This window comes from Micromesistius poutassou, assembly GCF_964030765.1.
Source record: "Micromesistius poutassou genome assembly, chromosome: 19".
NCBI classification, from domain to species: Eukaryota; Metazoa; Chordata; class Actinopteri; order Gadiformes; family Gadidae; genus Micromesistius; species Micromesistius poutassou.
Window position 1 is genome coordinate 2,536,605 of NC_140289.1, and position 21,125 is coordinate 2,557,729.

General features: G+C 45.0%; 1 protein-coding gene across 1 annotated transcript in view; it reads right to left on the minus strand.

The window, feature by feature from the left end:
• plcb4b (phospholipase C, beta 4b) overlaps nt 1-16,538 on the minus strand; it is a 73,359-nt gene extending 56,821 nt beyond the window's left edge. The window contains exons 1-2 of the mRNA XM_084484245.1: nt 16,394-16,538; nt 12,334-12,379 (exon numbers count right to left, since the gene is read on the minus strand). The gene's annotated coding sequence lies outside the window, so the exon portion shown is untranslated. The remainder of the gene's footprint in view (nt 1-12,333; nt 12,380-16,393) is intronic.
• Between the last annotated feature and the right edge of the window lie 4,587 nt (nt 16,539-21,125).

Here is a 21,125-nt window from a genome sequence, read left to right on the forward strand (position 1 = left end):
ATAACGATGTTACGTCAAGAATAATCTTCAGGGTAATTATATGAATAACCCCTTATTACTGGACAATTGCACAGGCCTATTTTGTTTTGAAGAGGTGGAAATGAAAAGCAATTTATTACCTACATAATGGGAACAGATCTCTCTGTAATAATATATTCATATCCATATTCACCACACAGAAAATTACACTCATGTCTGCTGAAGTACATAATAAATACCTGAAACATTTAAACATTTCTTAAATTGCAATTACACATGCTCTACAAAGAAAAAAAAACATTAAGATAAGAAAATATATTAAACTATTTATGTTAATAAAAACAGAAATACTTTTTTTTATATAATATTTATATTTTTAATTATCTTAATTGAAATTGTATTGTAACCCACAAATTCATTTCACAGATTCCACAACGCACATGTATATTCTTCAGTCAGAGCAGAGCATATCTGGAGACCTGCTGGCGTGCACGTGACACCAGCGGGTGTGCACATGACTCCTGCAGGCGCGCACGTGACACCTGCGGGCGTGCACGTGATCCCAATAGGCCCTCTGCCACCCCGCCCTGCAATGTTAACACAAACAACAACGGACGCTCCTCCGACCCCCTCACCCCTTGAGAAGAAAGGAAAGCGGTGTGGCTTTCTCTTGGCTTTCGGCCCCCACGCTGCACAGGGGCCTTAGGTGAAGGGCCACTACGCACTGTACTCGGGTTGCATCAGGGCGGCTCGCCTGCCTGCCCGCCGCCCATGGTTTATAGATGGAATCATTTCAGCGTTACGGCCCGTCCACCCGGAGAGGGTCTGCTGCTCGAGTTTAGAAGAAATATGATAAGGTAACGTCTGCGGACCCGAGGTTATATAGACTGGCTGGAGAGGGGAAGGCTAATTGAATACAGGGAGATATGATCTTTCATTTGCCGAAGAAAAAGGGGGCTTGAAATATATATAGTATTTATTTTTTTAAACTTTCGTCCGGGTGGCCTTTAAATTACTGACAAATGACTAATCAACCAATTACTTTTATTTTTTTTACATTTTCATAACCAATTTCCGAAGAGGACTACCACCGTATAAATATCATGTTCACGACTAATTTGAGTAGACCACTACACCCTCCCTCCCCCTAAGTCCTAGGACATCCTCTCCCGATCTCATTTCCCTGGCTCGTATCATCCATCCCTGGCCCCCATCCATCTTTGTCTCCCTCTCTCTCTCTAGTTCTCTCTCTCTCTCTCTGTTGCTCACACTCTCTCTTGCTCTCTGTTCTAATTCATCTCAAGTGGTCACATCAGGTCAGCTGCCTTTCACTAGCCTCTCTTAACCCTCCCCCCCCCCCCCCCCCCTCCCCTACACACACACACACACACACACACACACCACACACACACACACACACACACACACAGATAAAAAAGATAGATAGATAGATGGAGTGAAAATGAGCGAGCGAGAGGGAGAGAGATGGTTGGCTCTGCACCAAAAAAGGCTATCCATGTCTATAGTAGCGTATTTATGTCGGGATGAGCATTTCGGTGGGAACGTGGCAGTGGGCCACAGCAGAAGTAGCACAGAGGGAGAGAGACAGAGAGAGAGGGGAATGAAAAATGGACATCATGGAAAATTCTTCAAAAATCTTTTGCATTTTCTTTCGCTCGTGGTTTAAACGCTTCATCTCCGGTGGTAATCCAAACACCACAAGCCCTAAAAGACCATTGAAACCAGAGCCCATTCAAGACTGTTCTAAATTGTGCACCATTCACAAAATAAGATGGTCTTCGAGCCCTTTTACACACACACACACACACACACACACACAGTAATCCCACGTCCCACAACAGTTGTTTATGTGGCAATCACAGCCACCACCAACCTCATAGCCACCAACGGCGCATCGAGAGAATAGAAAGCAAGAACAACGTGACGCAATACCTCTAGGGCGTAAACAATGTGACAGTGATTAGCATAAATACAACATAACACGTCTCCCCCTGAAACAACCTCACCACTCCTGTTGCCCTGTGTGCGTGTGTGCGTGCGGGTATAAGAATGCTTGTGTGGGGGTGCTTGTGTATCCAAATGTGTATACATGCACTAGTGTGTAGGTGCCTAAGTTATTGTGTGTGTGTATGTGTATGTGTGTGTGTGTGTCTGCATGTGTATATGTGCATGTGCATGTGCATGTGTGTGTGTGCATGTGCATGTGTGCATGTGCGTGTGTGCGCGTGTGTGTGTGCATGTGTGCATGTGTGTGTGCTTACGTGCTTACGTGCTTGCGTGTGTGTGTGTGTGTGTGTGAGTGTGTGTGTTTGTGCGCGCGCGTGTGTGTGTGTGTGTGTGTGTTGAGAGCTATTCTGGGTAACATCCAGCGGTGTGGTCATAATTCCCTTGATTAAGCCAACAGGTAGGAGGCTGTTAATCTCCCCGCCCCCCAGCCGATTTAAATGGCTGCAGCACAGCGGCAGCTCTGCCAGCCGGCTCAGCCAATGACAGCGCCGCGGGGAAACCCCACTGGGAGGCTTGATTATAAGGACAAGGCTATTCATACACACATACACACACACACACACACACACACACCCAAACACGAACGCAAACACACAAACACGAACGCACACACACAATTATGCACACACAAACACACAAAAGTGTACACACACGTGTAACAATCCTGCCCCAAACCCACTTGAGTCGTTGGTCTGAATTAGTAATATTCTTCACGTTGTATTTTCACATGTAACGTTCGTCGGCTCCTTGTTTTGGTCGCAGCCTTGTTTCTGTCTGAGTGGTTCCCTGAAGCTAAGCCCCTCTTCGCACCTACCCAGACTCTGATCTCTGCAATTGGATTCACCTCCCTGTGCAAACTGTGACTAAACACACACCTGCACACACACAGCACCCGTCACACACTGGCTGGATGAAAAGGAGCTGTATTGTTTTCCAGGAGAAATAACGACCCGTGCAAACACACACCACACCACTGTGAATCTAGGAATCAAAAGATTTTTAAAAAAGCTAACGTTTCAACAATGGATGTTTGCTTTTTCTATCTGTGGATTCCGTCAATAATAACTTACACAACCGGGCCCGGTACGAACTGGGTTAACGTGGCCGGGGAGCAGAGTGAATTATTGTTGACAGGTTAATCGAATGCACCACAGGGGAGCGCCTGGCTCTCTCCGGACCAGGCTAGATGAGCGGCGCCGCGGTCGTACGATCACGGGGTCGCTGAGAAGCCAATAACATCTGTGAGAGACGGCGCAGGTCAGAACATCCCCCTTGACCAGAGACGTCTGCCTTCTTGTGCCAAGCAACACCCCCGAGAGATTCACCTTCAGACCGAACTTATGAGACCGAACGGCGACGATGCCGGATTGTTAATTCTTCATCACGTGTACATCAGCAGAGGCTCTTATCCAAGGGCACTTGGATAACAAGAGTGAATTGTTCTATTCTTTGTTTACATCATTAATCAGCAGGTAGGCGCCTCACTGAATGATGCCCAAGGGTAGACGGCAGCCATTGAGGATTGAACCCAGAGCTTTGAACCTTGTAGTCAAAGACACCTTACGCCTCACCACTCAATTCCTGAAAGTGCAGTTAAGGAGGTGTATGGCTGCCGCATGAAATGCAATGTCGATTCAGGCTTCTGTCGCACTGCCGTGTTCACTGAAAGCCCGGGACTCGGTTGTTGCTAGACAGACAGCCTAACCTTGAAACAGTAATAAAAATCAATTCTGCTCCAGGTCATTTTATTTCAACCGGTCCTCTTGGGATCCTCTCGTGGTGACATCAGACCAGAAGGACTCCCTGATTGGAGGACTGGACCCCTGGCCCCTCCTTGTCACCATGCAGCTGAATCCCACGTAGGAGCGGGGGAAGATACGTGGGTCGTAACTGAAGAAGGTTTGGAGCGGGGTCACCATTTTGGAAAAGTGCTTGTCAATATGTCTTCTGGCAGTAATAAAAAAATAACCTCTGAAATCGTTTTTTTGTGGATTTCCTTTGAGCATTGTTGGTTGTAGATCTGCTTGTTCAAAACATCAGGTAGGCCTAGTATTGGTGAATTATTCTCTTTTTCATAGTAGATTTGGAAAAAGCAGTGCCTTAGTTTTTTTTTCACACTGCTGGTCTGCACTTTTATCCATTTTTTTCCTTCCTTTGCTTATACTACCAACATATGTGAGGCCAATGTGTCCTTAAAAATAAATAAATAAATAGATCATTTAATTAAGGCAAAAAAGCGGCTAGGAATATAAGATTGCAACACATCACCATTGAACAACAGGGATAGAGAGAGTGTTAAAGAATGGATGTCAAAAACAACAACTTGGAAGCAAGGCCATATCTTGCAGACTGCAGTGTAGCGGGGGTGGGGGTGGTGTAGCCATGAAGAGTTGACAGAGCTGGCGAGAACGCGCTTGTAAATTAGACTGCACGATCATGGCATCCAAGGGAAACATGGATCACAGTTAAAATGGAGGGACTGAGCCAGGACAAAGGAGGCCTGGCGGAGAGGAGACACCTTGCATAGACTCATATTTTAGAATTCCATTCCAGCACTCTGTGCTACTGTCAGGAAGCTGGCGTGTCTCACTGGGATGATAGGAGAGAGGGAGAGAGAGAAGGGACAGAGAGAGACAGAGAGAGAGAGAGAGAGAGAGAGAGAGAGAGAGAGAGAGAGAGAGAGAGAGAGAGAGAGAGAGACACACAGAGAGATGGAGAGAGAGACAGAGACAGAGACAGAGTAGGAGCTCCTTGGGGAGTCCCCACAAAAAGTGAAAGAGCATTTTCCTCGTCCTCCGTCAAAAACTGACAATTGACAACAAAAGCTAAAATGGAAAGCACATGCACGGACACGCACACGCACGCACGCACGCACGCACGCACACACGCGCACACTCACACAAACACCAACACACACACGCGTGCACTCACACAAACACCAACACACACACACGCGTGCACTCACACAAACACCAACACACACACGCGTGCACACACAACACAAGTGGGCAGAGCGGTGCTCCGATCACTGAAGAAGAGGATAATTAGCTGCCAGGGAACCAGGGCTTCAGGCTGAGGAGTGACAGGAACCGCCTCCTTAGTATACAAACATTAGATAACCATTAACCTATAAGCTAATAGGGTCAGGCTATTATCCAGTGTGCTCTTGCATCGTGTGATTCAGCAAAAAAAGAAGACAGAAAAGAAGACGATTCGGGTTATTTGGAAAGTACAGTGGTCCTGTCCTGGTCGACTGGTGGTTTGAGTACGGCATTTGACACAGCCAAGGTGGTGAGTACGAGTCCGACTGGGGTCACCCATGTGAGGAATGTTTGCAGTCGTGGCATCGTAAGATGATTTGGATTAAAATGTCCACCAAATGGGATATATATATATATATTTCATTTGTCCTCTCAAAGGTATAAAATGCAATATTTATGCATTCAAATATCAAAAAATGACTAGTACTAGGTTATATACTTTGTAGATCTGTTTACTGACTGAGAAAACACAGAGAAGCGTCTGTGAACAGCCCCTCCTCTCCGTTCACACTCTGAATCAAAACACGATCAGGGTGGAGGGATTGGCTTGTTGTCGCCTTTTCCCCGCAGAGAAGGCGGCTGGCCGAATTCATTGAGAGCATCAATCCTGAGTTCACAAATCAGTATGAGGGATGCCAGAAATACAAAAAAAATCAAATAGAATACAGTCTAAATCTCAACTAGTACTCGTGTATTCGTTTTGTAGGCGCTTTCGTTGGTGTGAAAATGTCTGCCACGGTTTCCACCAATGTATACGTATGGAAAGTCTGTTGAATCTGTATTATATACAGTCTATGTCAGTTTAAACAGTATGATATACAGTCTATGTTAAATCAGTTTAAACTGTATGATATACAGTTTAAACTGTCTATGTGCTGCACCAGAGCTCCATTGACCACACAGTTCTATACCTGCTTTTAACTGTTGTAGAGCTAGTGGGATACACTTATGAACCGCATTTTGAATCCATTGGGAACATTTTGATCACCGGTTTAATTTCATTTTAGTTAGGCTATTGTTCAGCGTACTTAGTAATTCACCTTTTATAACGGGTCAAGGGAGGGATCTATAGAGAGGAGTGCTACTGCCCGACCGTCACTCATACTCATTCGGGGCTTAGGTAACTGCCTCACATCACTGTAGTTCAGAGCGTGAAGGTCTGATAATATCCAATATCTTTCTAACTTAAAAAAATAAGAAAACACTTTAATTAGGCTACACAGGTGGCCAATTTGTCTCCTTGCTTATCGAGGCAGTGCGGTTAAATATTAGTGCAAATAAAAGGGAAGACAATCTAAAATCTACATCTATCCAATTAAGTTAACCTGGGCAAACAGTGCCCTGGCACATTTCTGGGTTACCATGGCTGTCATTTGTTCCTCATTCTTATCAAATAGAAATGACCGTGGTTATACAATATCAAATGTTGTTTTTTTGATAAATTGAGCCACATCAGAAAACCATTCCTACACTGGTGACTTTGCACTCAACTATTGCGTTACAATAACCCTGATTAGATTGGAAGTGTCACATTTGTCCCAGCGAAAATTTGGCGAGCAGTCCGCAAAGAAGTGCAGAAAAGAGTGAAATCGTGGGAACTGTTGTGACTGACTCACATTAAATCAATAACTTTGCCGGCTGTGTTCCCTTATCACTGCATTGAGACTTGCTAGGGCCCTGAGAGGCAGAGAGGCCACAGAATGCTCAACTACCAGACCTCAGAGACTCACTTCATCAGCGAGGGGATTGGCAACACGAAGTTGATTGGGACAGACTGAACATCTGTGAGTGTGTTTGGAAGAGTTTGAGCTTCACGGTGAAGAAAATAATCTACTCCCATTACTTTATATGTCGGTCAAAAGTAATCCTGTTAACTCCTGTCCTCTTCATGCACTTTGATTGGTGACACTTTTGTAAAATTTACATTAAGGCTCCAGTTTGTTATGATAGCCATCTAATGGATTTATGCCTAGGCCCCGAGTTTGTTTAAATGACAAGGCTGAAGAGGCCTTGACGAGTAATATCTGGTGCTGGAGGAACACGTGCGGAAAACGACTTCTGCTTCTTCTATCTTGGTTTATTCTGGGCCTGAATGTTTGTTTTCCAGAACCATGAAGATTATAGAATATTTCCTCTCTCCATCGAAATGAAAATACAGGCAAACTTTTAAAGCACAAAGCTTACAATGTTTTTACTTCTTTAGTTGAGTTTATTTGTAATATTTGTCCCCTTTCGATTGCCATGTAACTTATCAGACACTAATTCAATTCACAATTATGCAAGACTAAGGCCTTATAGACAGTATATATGTCAGTAACCTTTTTGCTTTTAAAGTTATTAAATCAGGACTGAGGCTTAGGATGCTGGATATAACATGATGGCTTCATCTACCGGTAGTGAGCTGATTGAAGATGCTATTCGGGCACACTTACACACATGCACTAGTACACACACTCTCACACACACACACACACACACACACACACACACACACACACACACACACACACACACAACCCTCTCCCTCTCCTTGCCTCTGTCCCTTGCTCGGTCGCCCCTAACTGTATCGCCCCAGCGAGCCAGACAGACCCAGACTGTACTGCAGGAAGAGGATATCTCGGCATTCCTTCTGTTGCATCCAGATCATCTGATCGGGCCAGCGAGTCATGTGTCGTAGCCTCCAGTGTTCTGGGGCTGTGGAGTGCCGCGCTTTAGGCTAACCGTCGCCAGCCCAACCCCCCTTACGAAATGTGTTCAACCCCCCCCCCCCCCCCCCCCCCCTTCATCTCGCCATGTGCGCTTGCTGTCTGTCGCCGCGGCGACGGGTATTTTTCACCGAGCCCCCCTCGAGTCGACAACATTTCGAAGACATGCATGTTGCAACCCACCCCCCCCCCCCCCCCTGCCCCACGCCCTCCCGCTAATAGCGGGCCGAATTATTCTGTCATAGTGCAACACGTTACATAACGTGACGTTGAGTGCACACTTTGATCAAGTTAACATGCCAGGCACATCCGTCATTAGCGGCCCAAGCTTGTGCCTGTCTCCGTCTGGCAAGGCGAGGGCCTTCCACTACTAACAATGAGGATGGTGGAGGTTTCAAACCGTGTCCGTATCAGACTTTATATTATCAACTACTTTGAACCTACACCCTGTATTATGAGAGGGTTGTGTTCATTTATTGATAAACAATGAAATTATACTACAATGTAATATAGATGGCCCCTATATGCTATTATATTCTCTTTTTCGTACTCATTACTGCAAGGGTTATGCTATGGATACAGGGGGGGGGCTTTGGATTACAGTAGGAAGGCTCCTTTCAAGTGTTTTATAAGGAGTTATTCTCCTCAGCAATGGGCCGTCTGGGTAATTATAGCCATCCATGGGAGGACGGCACAAAGTCACGTTCATGCGTTGTGGAACGAAGGTCGACAGTTTAATTGGAAGTGCAAATTGCGTTCACATGTGCGCCCATTGTGGATTGAGGTGAACAGTGAAGGTGCAGCAGGCATTTTTTTGGGCATGCGTGCATTTGACAAGGGAGTGTGGTGATGGTGGCGTCGACGGCGGTGTCGGTGGTGGAGGTGCGGGGGGCGGGGGCGGGGTCGTGACGGATGGGAGAACAGCATGAGTGGGTAACAGCTTGTGTACCCTTGAATTATCAAACGCGTCAAGAGGCGTCATCGTCTTTTGTCTAAAGTTCTCCGTTGCTCCTGAAAGACGACACTCAGGCGACGAATAGGATGCCGTGGCTCCCATTCGCCGACACCGGCAGCGCTAATTCTGCCAAATGTTTGCTGAGAAAAAGCAAATATTGACTTGACAACCGCTCCATCCATCTGCTGGCGTGCCAAGTGAGTTGTTGCTCTCTCCTTCTTCCTCTTTTTTTAAGCTCCCAAGCTCCCCTCTTTTTTTAAGCTCCTGTCGAGTCAGACATTTTACTTCACTTACTACTTCATTTACTTCACTACATTTTTACTGTATGTCCCTTTACTGTGTGATGTTATACCGCAGTCGGCCTATTTGTTAAGATAGCGTGTTCTATATGAGTGTGTTTTTTATTATTATTGTCTTTTAAAGTAAGTTACTTTTGAAAGATGCTTAACAAATAAAGTTATTATCCTTATTCACTTTGACTTAGGCTCTCTCTCTCTCCATCACCTCCTTTTCCTTTTTCTGTAGATGGCTGACGGCTCTACAGTGAATACCTCTGGCACTTTCTGCCCCACACTACAAATGCCCTTCCAGGAAAATGACCTTTTATACATCCCAACCAACGGGGTAGCAGGTCAAAGGACAGCAGCGGCTACAATGGCTGGACTGTTCAACAAGCAACTGTTGAGTCTTGAGTCTATTTTGAGAACACGTACCATTGGGATACTGTAACTTAATGCCATCTTTTTACAGTTGCACGATATTAAAGATTGATGACTGATTATTGTGTTTGCATTAGGACACCAGAACCTAAAAGGTGACAAATATGTCAATAACACTGCAAATTAGGGGGCTATTAAATATAACTTCAATATTTGCTTCCAGCAACAGGCCAGATTCTAACTTACAATTTGCAAACTCAAAGGTCCCATTATTGTAGACTTACAATCTCTTTGCATTTGGAAAATAAACCCCTCTTATGTCAGCCTATTCCAAATACTGATCCTACATAATTACACCCATGGCCCAATCAAGGATAATGGAGTACATAAAGTGTATCATCATTATTAAAAACCTGTGACAGTATTATTAGAAAATGTCTCTTTTTGATTTGATTGCTTTACTCCCACAATGGTTCTTATGTGGACATTTTTTATCAAATTTTGGAGAACTGACCTGCTGACTTGATGTTTGATGTTTGGTCTATTTCCATTTTGGACTAATCCACAAAGCTAGTTGCACAATCGCCCCAAAAACAGTGAATTCATCCAGAGTGCTGGGAGAACTGCATATCAAAAGCTTTAAAGAGGACAGTTTATGTTTAAAGTCGAAATCTCGAAGGTTTTAATGCAAATAAATGTCTGGGAAGTCTCTATCGCTAAATTAGGTAAAACACTGGTGATCTGACCCATGGTGAAAGCCTTAGCATTTGCAGTATTATCTAGTCATGAACTGGTTGTCGACGGCCATACCATTAGGATCTATATGGGAACAATCACGGCATATATTGCCAAGAAGTCGCCGAAGAAAAGGTAGCGGAAATCCTTGAGATAACCACTTTCAGAGTCGTATTCAAATCCAAGATGACATAATGTATACGTTCAATGCAAAAACCACCCACACACACACACAACGGTAAAAAAAAAGAAGAAGTATGAATGCGAAAACAAATGCAGATTGAGAGGTTTATATTTAAATGTTTTATAATGAGTATGGATTTCAAATCACGGAGGATGCGGTTTTCCCCGGGCACCCTTCATGATGCTTATTTATGCGAGACTGACAGGTTGTTTTCGAGGCTCTGCCGTTCCCTCCTCCTCCTCCTCCTCCTCCTCCTCCCTTCCCTCCTCCTCCTCCTCCCTTCTCTCCTCCTCCTCTTCCTCCTCCCTTCGGTCCTCCGCCTCCTTTCCTTGGAAATGGCCGCCCGGCTCCACAGGCCGGCGCTTATGTTGATGAGCTCTGTCACCCGGAGATTGTTATCTTAGGGAGGCACAGCTAGACTGTTGTTGCTAGTATGCATAAGTACGCTCACACAAGCACACACACACACACACACACACACACACACACACACACGCACACACACACACACACACACACACACACGAAGGTAGGTGCAGACACACAGGTTGGTCCACACATACACACACGCAGTTGCTTGCGCGCAAACACACGCCCACGCACGCAGTCACACGTGTGCAAACACACACACACACACACAAATACACAGGTAGGTGCAGACACACAGGTAGGATCACAGGTACACACGCAGTTGGACGCACGCACGTACGCATGCAGTAACACGCGCACACACACACACACACACACACACACACACACACACACACACACACACACACACACACACACACACACACACACACACACACAGCTTACTGCTGTGCGTGTCCGCTGTGTGACTTCCTGCTCCATCAGAGTAAGCTGTCTACCTCTGGCCCACTCTCTTGTTGTTTAATACCGGATTGTGATTGGATGAAGAGGGACACGCTGGTTGGCAGATTATATGTGTGGGAGATTTCGTAACCCTGGGTTTGATAACCAGTAGCTATTTTTAAAAAGACAATCATTCAAGTTCGAAGAATTGATTTATTGAATATGTAAGTGACAATAAGCATTTAGAGCACATTGATTACAAAGGATTCAGCATTTTTGCAATAGTGAGGGGATACTGTCAAAACTCAAAATTAGATAATTGGAAAAAAACGTTTTGAAAAATGGCCTGATTTAAATCCAAATGTGATTTTAGGGGTTTACATAATCCTAGCCAAATGTGATTTATTCATCAATACTCAGCTCTTGTTGCCCGTACAAGTTACATTGCGTATATTTCAATTTCAGGGCCTTTCGAGTGGACATTGACTGCTACCGTGCCAACACTGTGCGCTCAATAAAACACAGTCAACAAATCAGGCAGAATGCGGCGACCGGCGCAGAATATCTCTTGCTAAATCAACACACAAACACACACACACACACACACACACACACACACACACACACAAACACAAACACATACATGACATCATTACAAGCAAGCCACGTTCTGCCTCTCAGGCCCATTACAGTTTATGAGTTGGCGCAGTAGAAAACACACAGCAGCAAATGTGAGCTGAGCATGCACCAAGTCAATGAAAGGTGTCTGGCTCGGGCAGACTGGGCAGACTCAATGAGATATTAGCTCTGCTGCCTCCATCCATTAGCGCCAGAAATACCAAGAAAATGGGATTTCTTGAGAAGGAGACAACAATTTGGCCCGAGCACCACAAACACGGACCGGGCCTATTTGTTTTCCCTATTAGGGCAGAGTCAGAGTCCGATGCATTTAGATTACAGGATTTTACCATCATGAGGTGATTGTTTTCGGTTGCCAACAAATAACCTGTGAATTTGCACGCATACACTGTAGAAATGACCGCCATTTGTTGAACATATATTATGCAGGAGGAGTAGACAGCGGACCAAATATGGTAAGGTAAGCTCATTCATTTCCAATTAAGAGCATCTAATTGTTACTGGATGCTCATTAGTGCAGAGTGTAATTACGAGATGTCAATGGGTCCCGATCTGTACAGCACTACGCTAGGCTAGTCATTGGTTCAAGACTTACCAGTTCAACATGAAGTAACCCCAGCAGGAGAAGCTCATGTCTTGGCCTGTTGAGACAAAAAAGGGAGAAAAATGTGATTGAAATTTAGAGAGGTTGATTCTGAGCCTGCTTTTTTTGTCTGCTTTTTTTGTCCTTTTTTACCTCTGAACCCTTCGTTATGAGGACAAACAAAGCAGGAACGCTCTCAGATGGAGAAAAACGCACAGAGCAGAGATAGAGCCACACAAGGCAGCACTGCAACGTTCTTCTCCTGCCAAGGAAAACCAAAACTAAATGAAAGCATAACATCAAAAAGTAGTGGCTTCACAGCCCTTTATTTGAGACGGGGGGAAAAGGCAAATAGGTTAGGTAAGCTCTAATGTAGCATATCTCTGACTAAAGAACACAAACGCTAATTACCACAATACCAGACTACGTATTGGGGCCATCTGTCTGATCTGTGAGTTTGTCTGTGGGTCTTAATACAAATATAATGCCTGCAACCTATGTACATATATGTAACACCTATTTGCCAGCCAGGAAGAGGAGGAGTCCATTGGTGATTACAAAAGCCAAATCTCAGGTATAGTAGTTAGACGAGGCGATAGCCGAACTGCTGGGGTTAGACTTGACATTGGCTCTGCCGTAAATCAGCAAGTGCAAGGGGTGGAGCTACGCATGGTTTACTGTTTTGTTACGTAGATATTCGTCGACCGATGTAGGTTTCACAAGAGAAGATTTTACAACTTTTTTTAAGAAAAACAAGCAGGACGTTTTCGCCTGCTTTAATACAACCTCCGATACGATAAGCTGTGGAAGCACTACGGTGCTTGCGCTGCAGAAAAGGCTAGAAAATGGTGCACACCACCTCGGCATCTTTGCTTATGCCAACAGGCCCCGTTAATTATTGTAAAAGGAGAGGGATGTTCTCGTTTCATGTATTTTTGTTTATTTTATTTTTTAATGTTCAAAGCAATGACAGCATAATTGACCGACATATAATCCCTCCCAGTTGACTGTCATATAACTTTTGTTGTGGTTCCGCCTGTCGGGTTGTACAGATCCCCAACCCCAGGAACAGGATTGGTCAAAATAAATTAGAAGGGAAAGCAGGTGAAAGTGAAAGAGAGCGTCTGCCAACAGACTTGAGCCGTTCATCTAGAGACTGATTTGTGAGACCCTAAAAAAGAAATCAAGAAAATTAAAAAGAGAAGTCTGTGAGCGAGTGAGTGTGCCATCAAGTTGACGAGCGATTGAGCAAGTAAGTCGAAGGAACTGGCCGTAAAGCATCGAGACAGCACAATGGCAGGTGCCTATTGTGACCAAAAACCATATTAAAACATGGATTTGGTCTCTTACTCATCGGTCCACTCGGGCAGTGACACTAATCCTGATTCGACGCTACCCATGACCCTAAAAGACATCGATCAGGATGTCGCCATAAATGCCACTCGCCACTCCGTACCAAAACACAACATTGATTGGCGCGTACTAATCCCCCTCCCTAGACCTATCCTTGAGATAGTGTATTGGCATCAAACAGACGTGGGGAAAGGAGCTTTATTTTCCTCTTCTTTTCCTGGTTACAGGGGCCTGTGTTTTAATTGTTATTATCAGCTGTGTGTTGTTTCTGTTGCCCCTGTGATCCGACATCAAAGCTATTGTTGTGAGAGAGGGAGAGGGAGAGATAGATAAAGAGAAAGAGACAGAGACAGAAAGAGATCGAGAAAGAGAGAGACAGGGAGAGAGAGAGAGAGAGAGAGAGAGAGCAAGCATACACAATATTTCAAAACGTCAGATTACACATCGAGCCTATTCTATCTAGGCAAACACATTCACAATTAATAACATTGTGTTCTTACTCTCAAGTTGTGTATGAGCATCTATACCGATTATCGTGGCAACGATGTATGTTTATTACATTTTTTTTTTGCAAAACAGTCCCTCACCATACTAACATAACACAGCTTCCATCATACTAATTCATCACACTCGGCACTGCTAGTGAAGACTCTCAAGCATAAGTCGGTACACGATTGTACGAGCATAAGCACCTTTGTGCCTATTGTGCACTCTAATAACAAAACAAATAATATAACACTCATTCTGTGTTTTATGCATGCAATTCTAATACAAGTACAATTTTACATCTGCATTGCTCTTGTTTATTAGATGGCATTGCCTCATTAGAAAATAAGAACACACATATAATAATTATTATTATATATCATATATAGGCTTTATATCATATATATTGTATAGCATTAGTTATCGTTAAGTAACAGTTATCAAATACATGAATAACACCTTTTAGTGCTTATATTTACTGTGGACTAAACTAGGTGAGTAAACCACCTGCACCCTGCCTCGGTTCGCTTGTAAGCTTCTCAATGTCCCTCTTCGCACAGACTCTGTACACACTCTGTGACTGTGGTGAAGCCACAGGCAGAGGGAGATTGAATTTTTTTGTGAGGGCGGGTAATGTTTGCTCCTTTAATCACCACTGAGGCAAGTATGCTAGTGTCAACAATCCATAACATTGTATTGTTTTCTCTTTACATAACGTGAGCCCCCCTCAGAGCAGCAGGGGACACGCTTTTACCATGAACAAAACAGCATTCATGACCATACAATGTAGCATGGTTCACGCCATGCGAGTTCCCGCATTAAAGCTCTAAGCAGGATTGTTCATAAAAAAAGATGCATGTACCACGAAACCGCATCTGAGGGAAGAGGTTGCACCGCACGTCAAGCGAACCGAGCCACACGCAATATCAATCCATTGCATTTCGCAGACTGTACACTGACACACCGGCTGTGTGTCATATTTGCTCTCCAAACATAAACGCCCATGGGACAAGCTTGGCAACCTTTAAACAAATCATCCCGTTCATTTTTAGTTCGCAGCCGTTCAAACAGAAGCCACAGATCCCATCGTCTGTCTAAGTCAGCGCATGATGTCGTCTTTTCCATCCTCTGTGTTTTTTAACACAGGAAGGAAGGCATTAGAACCGGAGCACGGTCCTAGATTAGTATGCATGCCAGCGACAGATAACGCGCCTGCATGTATATGCGGGCTGGCATTAAATGCTGCGTTCGAGGGACACTTTTTAGTCCGTAAGTTACGAGCTGGAACTGGGAGTACATCGATCTGGTACGAGTTCACGGGTAGTGAGTTGCGGGTTTGACTGTCGTTCCAGGGCACTTTCACGGGTAGAAGGTTGTCAAAACACAGGTTACGGGTTGCCTGGAACGCACCATAACTCAGACGGCCGCCCGCCTGACACACAAGCGGTCCCGGCGCGCCTGTGTCCACACGCGTGTTTTCTTCTGATTATCGGCGTGCGCATCCTGTGTGCTGTGACAGTCGGAACGCGTTTGCGAAATATATAAAAACAAAAACAAACAAAAAACGCAAAACAAGTGAACAGTGAACACACAAGTAACAAGGGCAACGCGGTACGTGGCGGCGGTGGGTGTGAGATGAACACTGTGAAGTGTGTGTGATATCGGTCAGCTCAGCGGGCTCCTCTCCTCCTCACTGTCCCGCTAGAGCTAGCTGGCTGTAGCCTGCGAGGCGGAGGAGGAGGAGGAGGAGGAGGACCGCCGTTACTCGCAATTTCCGCGAAGTTTTCTGAAGCCGCGTCGGTGTGATGGTTGGGGTTTTGACGTTTGACTCGTACAGCAGCATCGTTTGCTTTGAGCGACATTGTACACGAGCGACGCTCGTCCCCCCGGACGCGTTTCATCTGTCGGGGCTATAGCTAGCTAGCAGATGCTACCGTACCGTCCCCCAGCTGTGTTTTGAGAGAGTGCAGGAAGAAGAGATGCGTGTGGAGTGTGTTTGATGTTTGAGTGATGAGAGGGAATTGCGGGGAGCCGAGCTAGAGCTAACGTCTGCAAATAAAGAAAAAGATAGCGTGACGGACTTTGAAGGAAGGTCCTGTCTCTGTTGCATGCACCATACAACAGGACCACAACATTAACAAATGCACGTCTCAATGATACTCGGCGAAACAGCCCCGAATGCTCCGTATTGCAGCCGCTTAACATTTATGTAAAATAATGTTTTTTTTCTTACGTGGTTTGGCGTGCGAGGAGGGGACGGATTTAATCCGGTGGCGAGAATGATGCTTGCAGGGATCGGGCCGGGATTTTCTGTCTCTTGCTTCCAGCTGCTGTTGCCTCTACCCCTTCGCTCCGACTGTATTCCTTCCAATTCGCCCTGTTCCTCTTGTAGAATTCGCCCTCCAGTGGAGAATAGTCTAATGCAGTTTGATAAAGAATCCCTCTTCCAGGAGCACAGGGGAGAGAGGGAGACAGAGAGAGAGTGGGAGAGGGAGAGGGGGAGATAGAGCGTGTGCGTGTGCGCGTGCGCGTGTGTGTGTGTGTGTGTGTGTGTGTGTGTGTGTGTGTGTGTGTGTGTGTGTGTGGATTAGGGGCCCAAGAGTGAGTCATCTGACAGCACTATAGAACCCCCCCTCCGAACACACACACACACACACACACACACACACACACACACACACACACACACACACACACACACACACACACACACACACACACACACACACACACACACACTCGCATCAACACGGCTGACGTATTCTTCATAGATAGATCAATCAGATGGATACTGATACCGATCCAACACTGCCAATATAGAGCAAAGATGCGCAAAACTCATCTTCATTTTGTGAAAGGAATCTTTTTGGTGTACAGGATGACACGCTGAAATTGGAACAAAAAACGTAAATGATGAAGACCAATACAAATTTCTGTGCAAAAAAATGTAGACCTGAAGTTCCATTCACTTGTAGTTGGAATGGAAATTATTTTACTTTGCCTCATTAAGGTTGCTGATGTGCCATCATTTTCCGTAATATAGTTATTATGTCTTTGCAATCATTTATGTGTTTCTCTAAGTAATGTGCTATGACATGTTCACTATAAAAACCAAAGCACAATTGCTGTGACTTAAGGATAACGAATCAATACAGCTTTTTATGGTGTTTGACTGTGTGTGCGGGAATGCACTCACATATGTGTGCGCATGCTTGCATGCATGTACACACATTTTTATGTCCAGTCACATTACCTTCCAACTTCTCCAGTTAATGGCTTTTCCTCTCTTCTGCTGTAGTGGTGTGTGTCATTAAAAAGCTTGATTAAACAGCTCCTCCTCCCCACCCACCCACTCCCCCCCCCCCCCCCCTCCCACTCCACCCCCCCCCCATCCCACTCCACCCCCCCTCCCCCCCCCCTATGAGCAGATGGACAGACACGGGGACCCCGGCCTTGGCATATTCCTCTGGAGTTTGGTGAGGCGTCGCTGTTTATATAACCCAGAGAATCTTATTAAAAAAGCCCATAGCCTTCTGTCCTGAAGCCCGGAGCGGTGTTAATTAGCTCACGTCTCTGCGGTTGGCATGTGGGGAGGGCACCGGAACGTACAGATAACACTGTCAGGGGAGGGGTCGTGAGAGTCCTGGCCTTTAGCTCCCCGACGTCTGACGGGGATTCTCTGGAAGAGAGGACTGAAGGATACGGTGGTTATGTTTGCACTAGAGTACACATGCACGGATGTACAAACACGTGTGTGCATGTATACACATGTACTTAGACGTGGGCACACACAGAAACACACGTACAAACACACAGAAACAGGTTGCATGATGTATGAAAGAAGTGTAAGAAAGAGGAAGAGAGAAGCATAAAAAATATGTTGTAATGTGGATAATGTAAAATAGGTTGTATGGTCACAGATGTGTATTTAGATGAGCATAGCAGTGTCCTCCGTATAGCCATCAGGACCAATGTGTTTGTGCTCAGGTGAGGATCCTGTGGTGGTTTGGGGATGTCAGTAAGTGTTTCGGGTTTTATTATAAACGTACACATCTGGCTTAAGATAAAACCGCTTACCTGGACAAGGGGGAGTAGTTAGTGTCCATATAGGAATGACTTAACCACTTTACCTTCACACACACAAACTCAAGCACACAGCTACACAAACACAGTCATCCACAAATAAACAACCACCATAATATAGCCATTAATATGTTTTCAATTAGAAAAAAAATACATGCATGGCAAAACAATGTATGTATTTGGGTGAATTGTTCATGTGTGTGGAGAACAAGAAAACCCAACACAGGTAGGTCTGGTTGAGGTTTGAACACAGAATCGTCTAGCTGGGGTCTACTGCCACTCACTGTGTGACACTGTTTTTGGACACCAGGCCGAACGAGGCAACTAACCAAATCCTCATGCAGACTAAAAAACACAATAACAAGTACAAAACACAAACAGACACGCACACAAATCCAAGTATAGTAATAGACACATTTATTTTAATTACAGGCAAGATTCCCTTTACACTATGCTCTTTTCAGTTTCATGTTTAGCTTTTATGTCATACACACACGTTTACAACCCAGAATGCATACAAGTGGAGGAGGAGGAGGGGCATTGTTAAATAAAGTGGTCCGGAACTACGGGGGGATGTCTCCTTGTGTTTCTAATGCACAACAAGCCTTACTCAGTAGTGGTAGTGTACTATATTAAAAAAGTGCACACGCTCTATTCAGTATAAGACAGCCTCATATACCTTATAATGGCAATTTAAAACAGTGATGCATTTCACGCACTCAACATCTACACAAGGCAAACCCACTGGAAGGCACAGGACTCTCACAGTCAGTCATCTTTTTTATGGTTATTTTCTTTTTCTAAGTTACTCGTACACACACGTCAGGTTACCTATTGTACTTTTTTTTTTTTTTTACTTTTTACAGCCATCAAACCAATTGGAAATATCTCATAATCCACATATGACAACATCGGTTCAGGCACAGCACTCACAGGAAGTTGAGAAAGCACTGGCAGGAAGTGAGAGAGCACTCATTCCTCCGTATGGTGGACACAGGCTGGGCCATGTGCAGGTGTATTCAGGTACTCAGGGCTGGGAGACAGTCCAGTTCGTTTCTGTACAGGATATCGTGTTAACGCTGGTGCTCTTTTTTACACAAAACAACCAAGGCTTTCGACGGTCAGTCCTTAAGTCCGAACTCCGTACGCCAGAAGGCAAATCGTATGAACGGTATTTAATAATTGAAACCTCGACAATCGTTGTACGATAAGAGAAACACAGTCTAGTACTGCATGTCCATAACTGTTTCTATATAAATGTGTGTATGTGTGTGTGTTTTAGGGAGCTACAGTGGTAATGAGGGATTATACTTTGGACAACTATCTATTTTGGGTAAAGGGAGATCTTGGTGGTTTCTGGCCCATTCAGTATGCCTATGTGATTCTACCCAGCAACACTGGGTCGTCGTTGTTGTTTTTTTGCAGGTTCAGTTCATTTTTAGTTCATTTATATTTAAATTTTATGGACTTTCTATACATTAAAACAAATGTACATTACGTTGATATATCTATCTATTCTTGCTACATAGCCATTGTAACATTTACATTTTCAATACATGCAGTTGCTGTACAATTTCACTTGTTTTCACTTTCTCTCGTGGCCCTAACACTTGAGACAAGGTGTCTCAGATATTTGCCTCTAAAAAAAACCTATAAAAACCTAAATAAAGTTGATCAATGGAAATGACGAAACAACACATTCGACATGATAAAGCCATTCCTAATATCATACAAAAGCATATCCTGACAAAGAAAAACAACTCTGCATTGAAATGGACTAGCAGCAACATATAGGCTTAGTGCAGTGAAGACAAAATGTAAAAAATAAAAATCTAATAAAATCCAGCAAGCCACCAGTGCTTGTGTGTCAAAGAGTTACATAAAAGCCTCCAGTGCAAATTACGGGATGGATCTAGACGTCACGTCAATGGCAGCTCAACTCTGAATATGTAGTGGTTGGATTAACAATAAGACCCCCATTTCAGTGACGCTCATATCCGCTTTTCGAAATGTGCTTCCAACAAAGCAAAACCTTGGCACCTCTTGACATTAACGTGAATTCCAAACAGGGATGGAACCAAAAACACAAAAAAAAGTTCAAAAAAGAAAGTATTCTCTCTCTGTGTCATAATTCAAGTAAGTCATTTCCTGCAAATCGTTAGTGCTTTGTTACACATCCTGTGGCCGTACCAAAAAGAGACGACAACCAAACATACAAATACATTAAAAAGTATTTACACAGACGGGTTTTCTTTTGCCTTTTTTGGACAGGACTGTCAAAGCAAAGGCGGGGGGGAGGAGGTGTGTGTGTGTGTGTGTGTGTGTGTGTGTGTGTGTGTGTGTGGGGGGGGGGGGGGGGGCTGGGGGGGGGGTGCAGAGACAATCTCTACTCACCTAGCTAGGCTCAGATTTCAACTAATCCTCCCATTGGTCAACCTATAGACTGGAGGCGGCGCATTGGCGCAGGCGGATGTTGGGGAGGGGCCCTTCGTCATTCTGTGTGCGGTGGTCGCAAACATCGCCACCCAATCGAGTGTCCCGGATCGCGAAGCCGGGCGTTTTTTTTTTTTGCCGAATCGTGGATAGGGGACGTCCACCGAAGCGTCCCTAGAGGGGCGTGTCGTAGACGCGCTCCATGGAGCCGTCCTCCGTCTCCTCCTCGGACTGCAGGGCCTTGCTGAGCCGCTCGCTGGTGGACGACCCCGACAGGCTGCTCTGGAGGCCCGGGTCGTCCCGGAGCTTGGTCTTGCTGCTGTCCTGAACAAACTCCTGGATCTCCACGGGCAGCCGGCGGAACTTGTCCTGGTACTCCTGGTCCAGGTCGCTCTGCAGCTGCCCAGGCGAGGGAGAGGAAACAACCGTGGTGGTTAGATTGTTGCAGG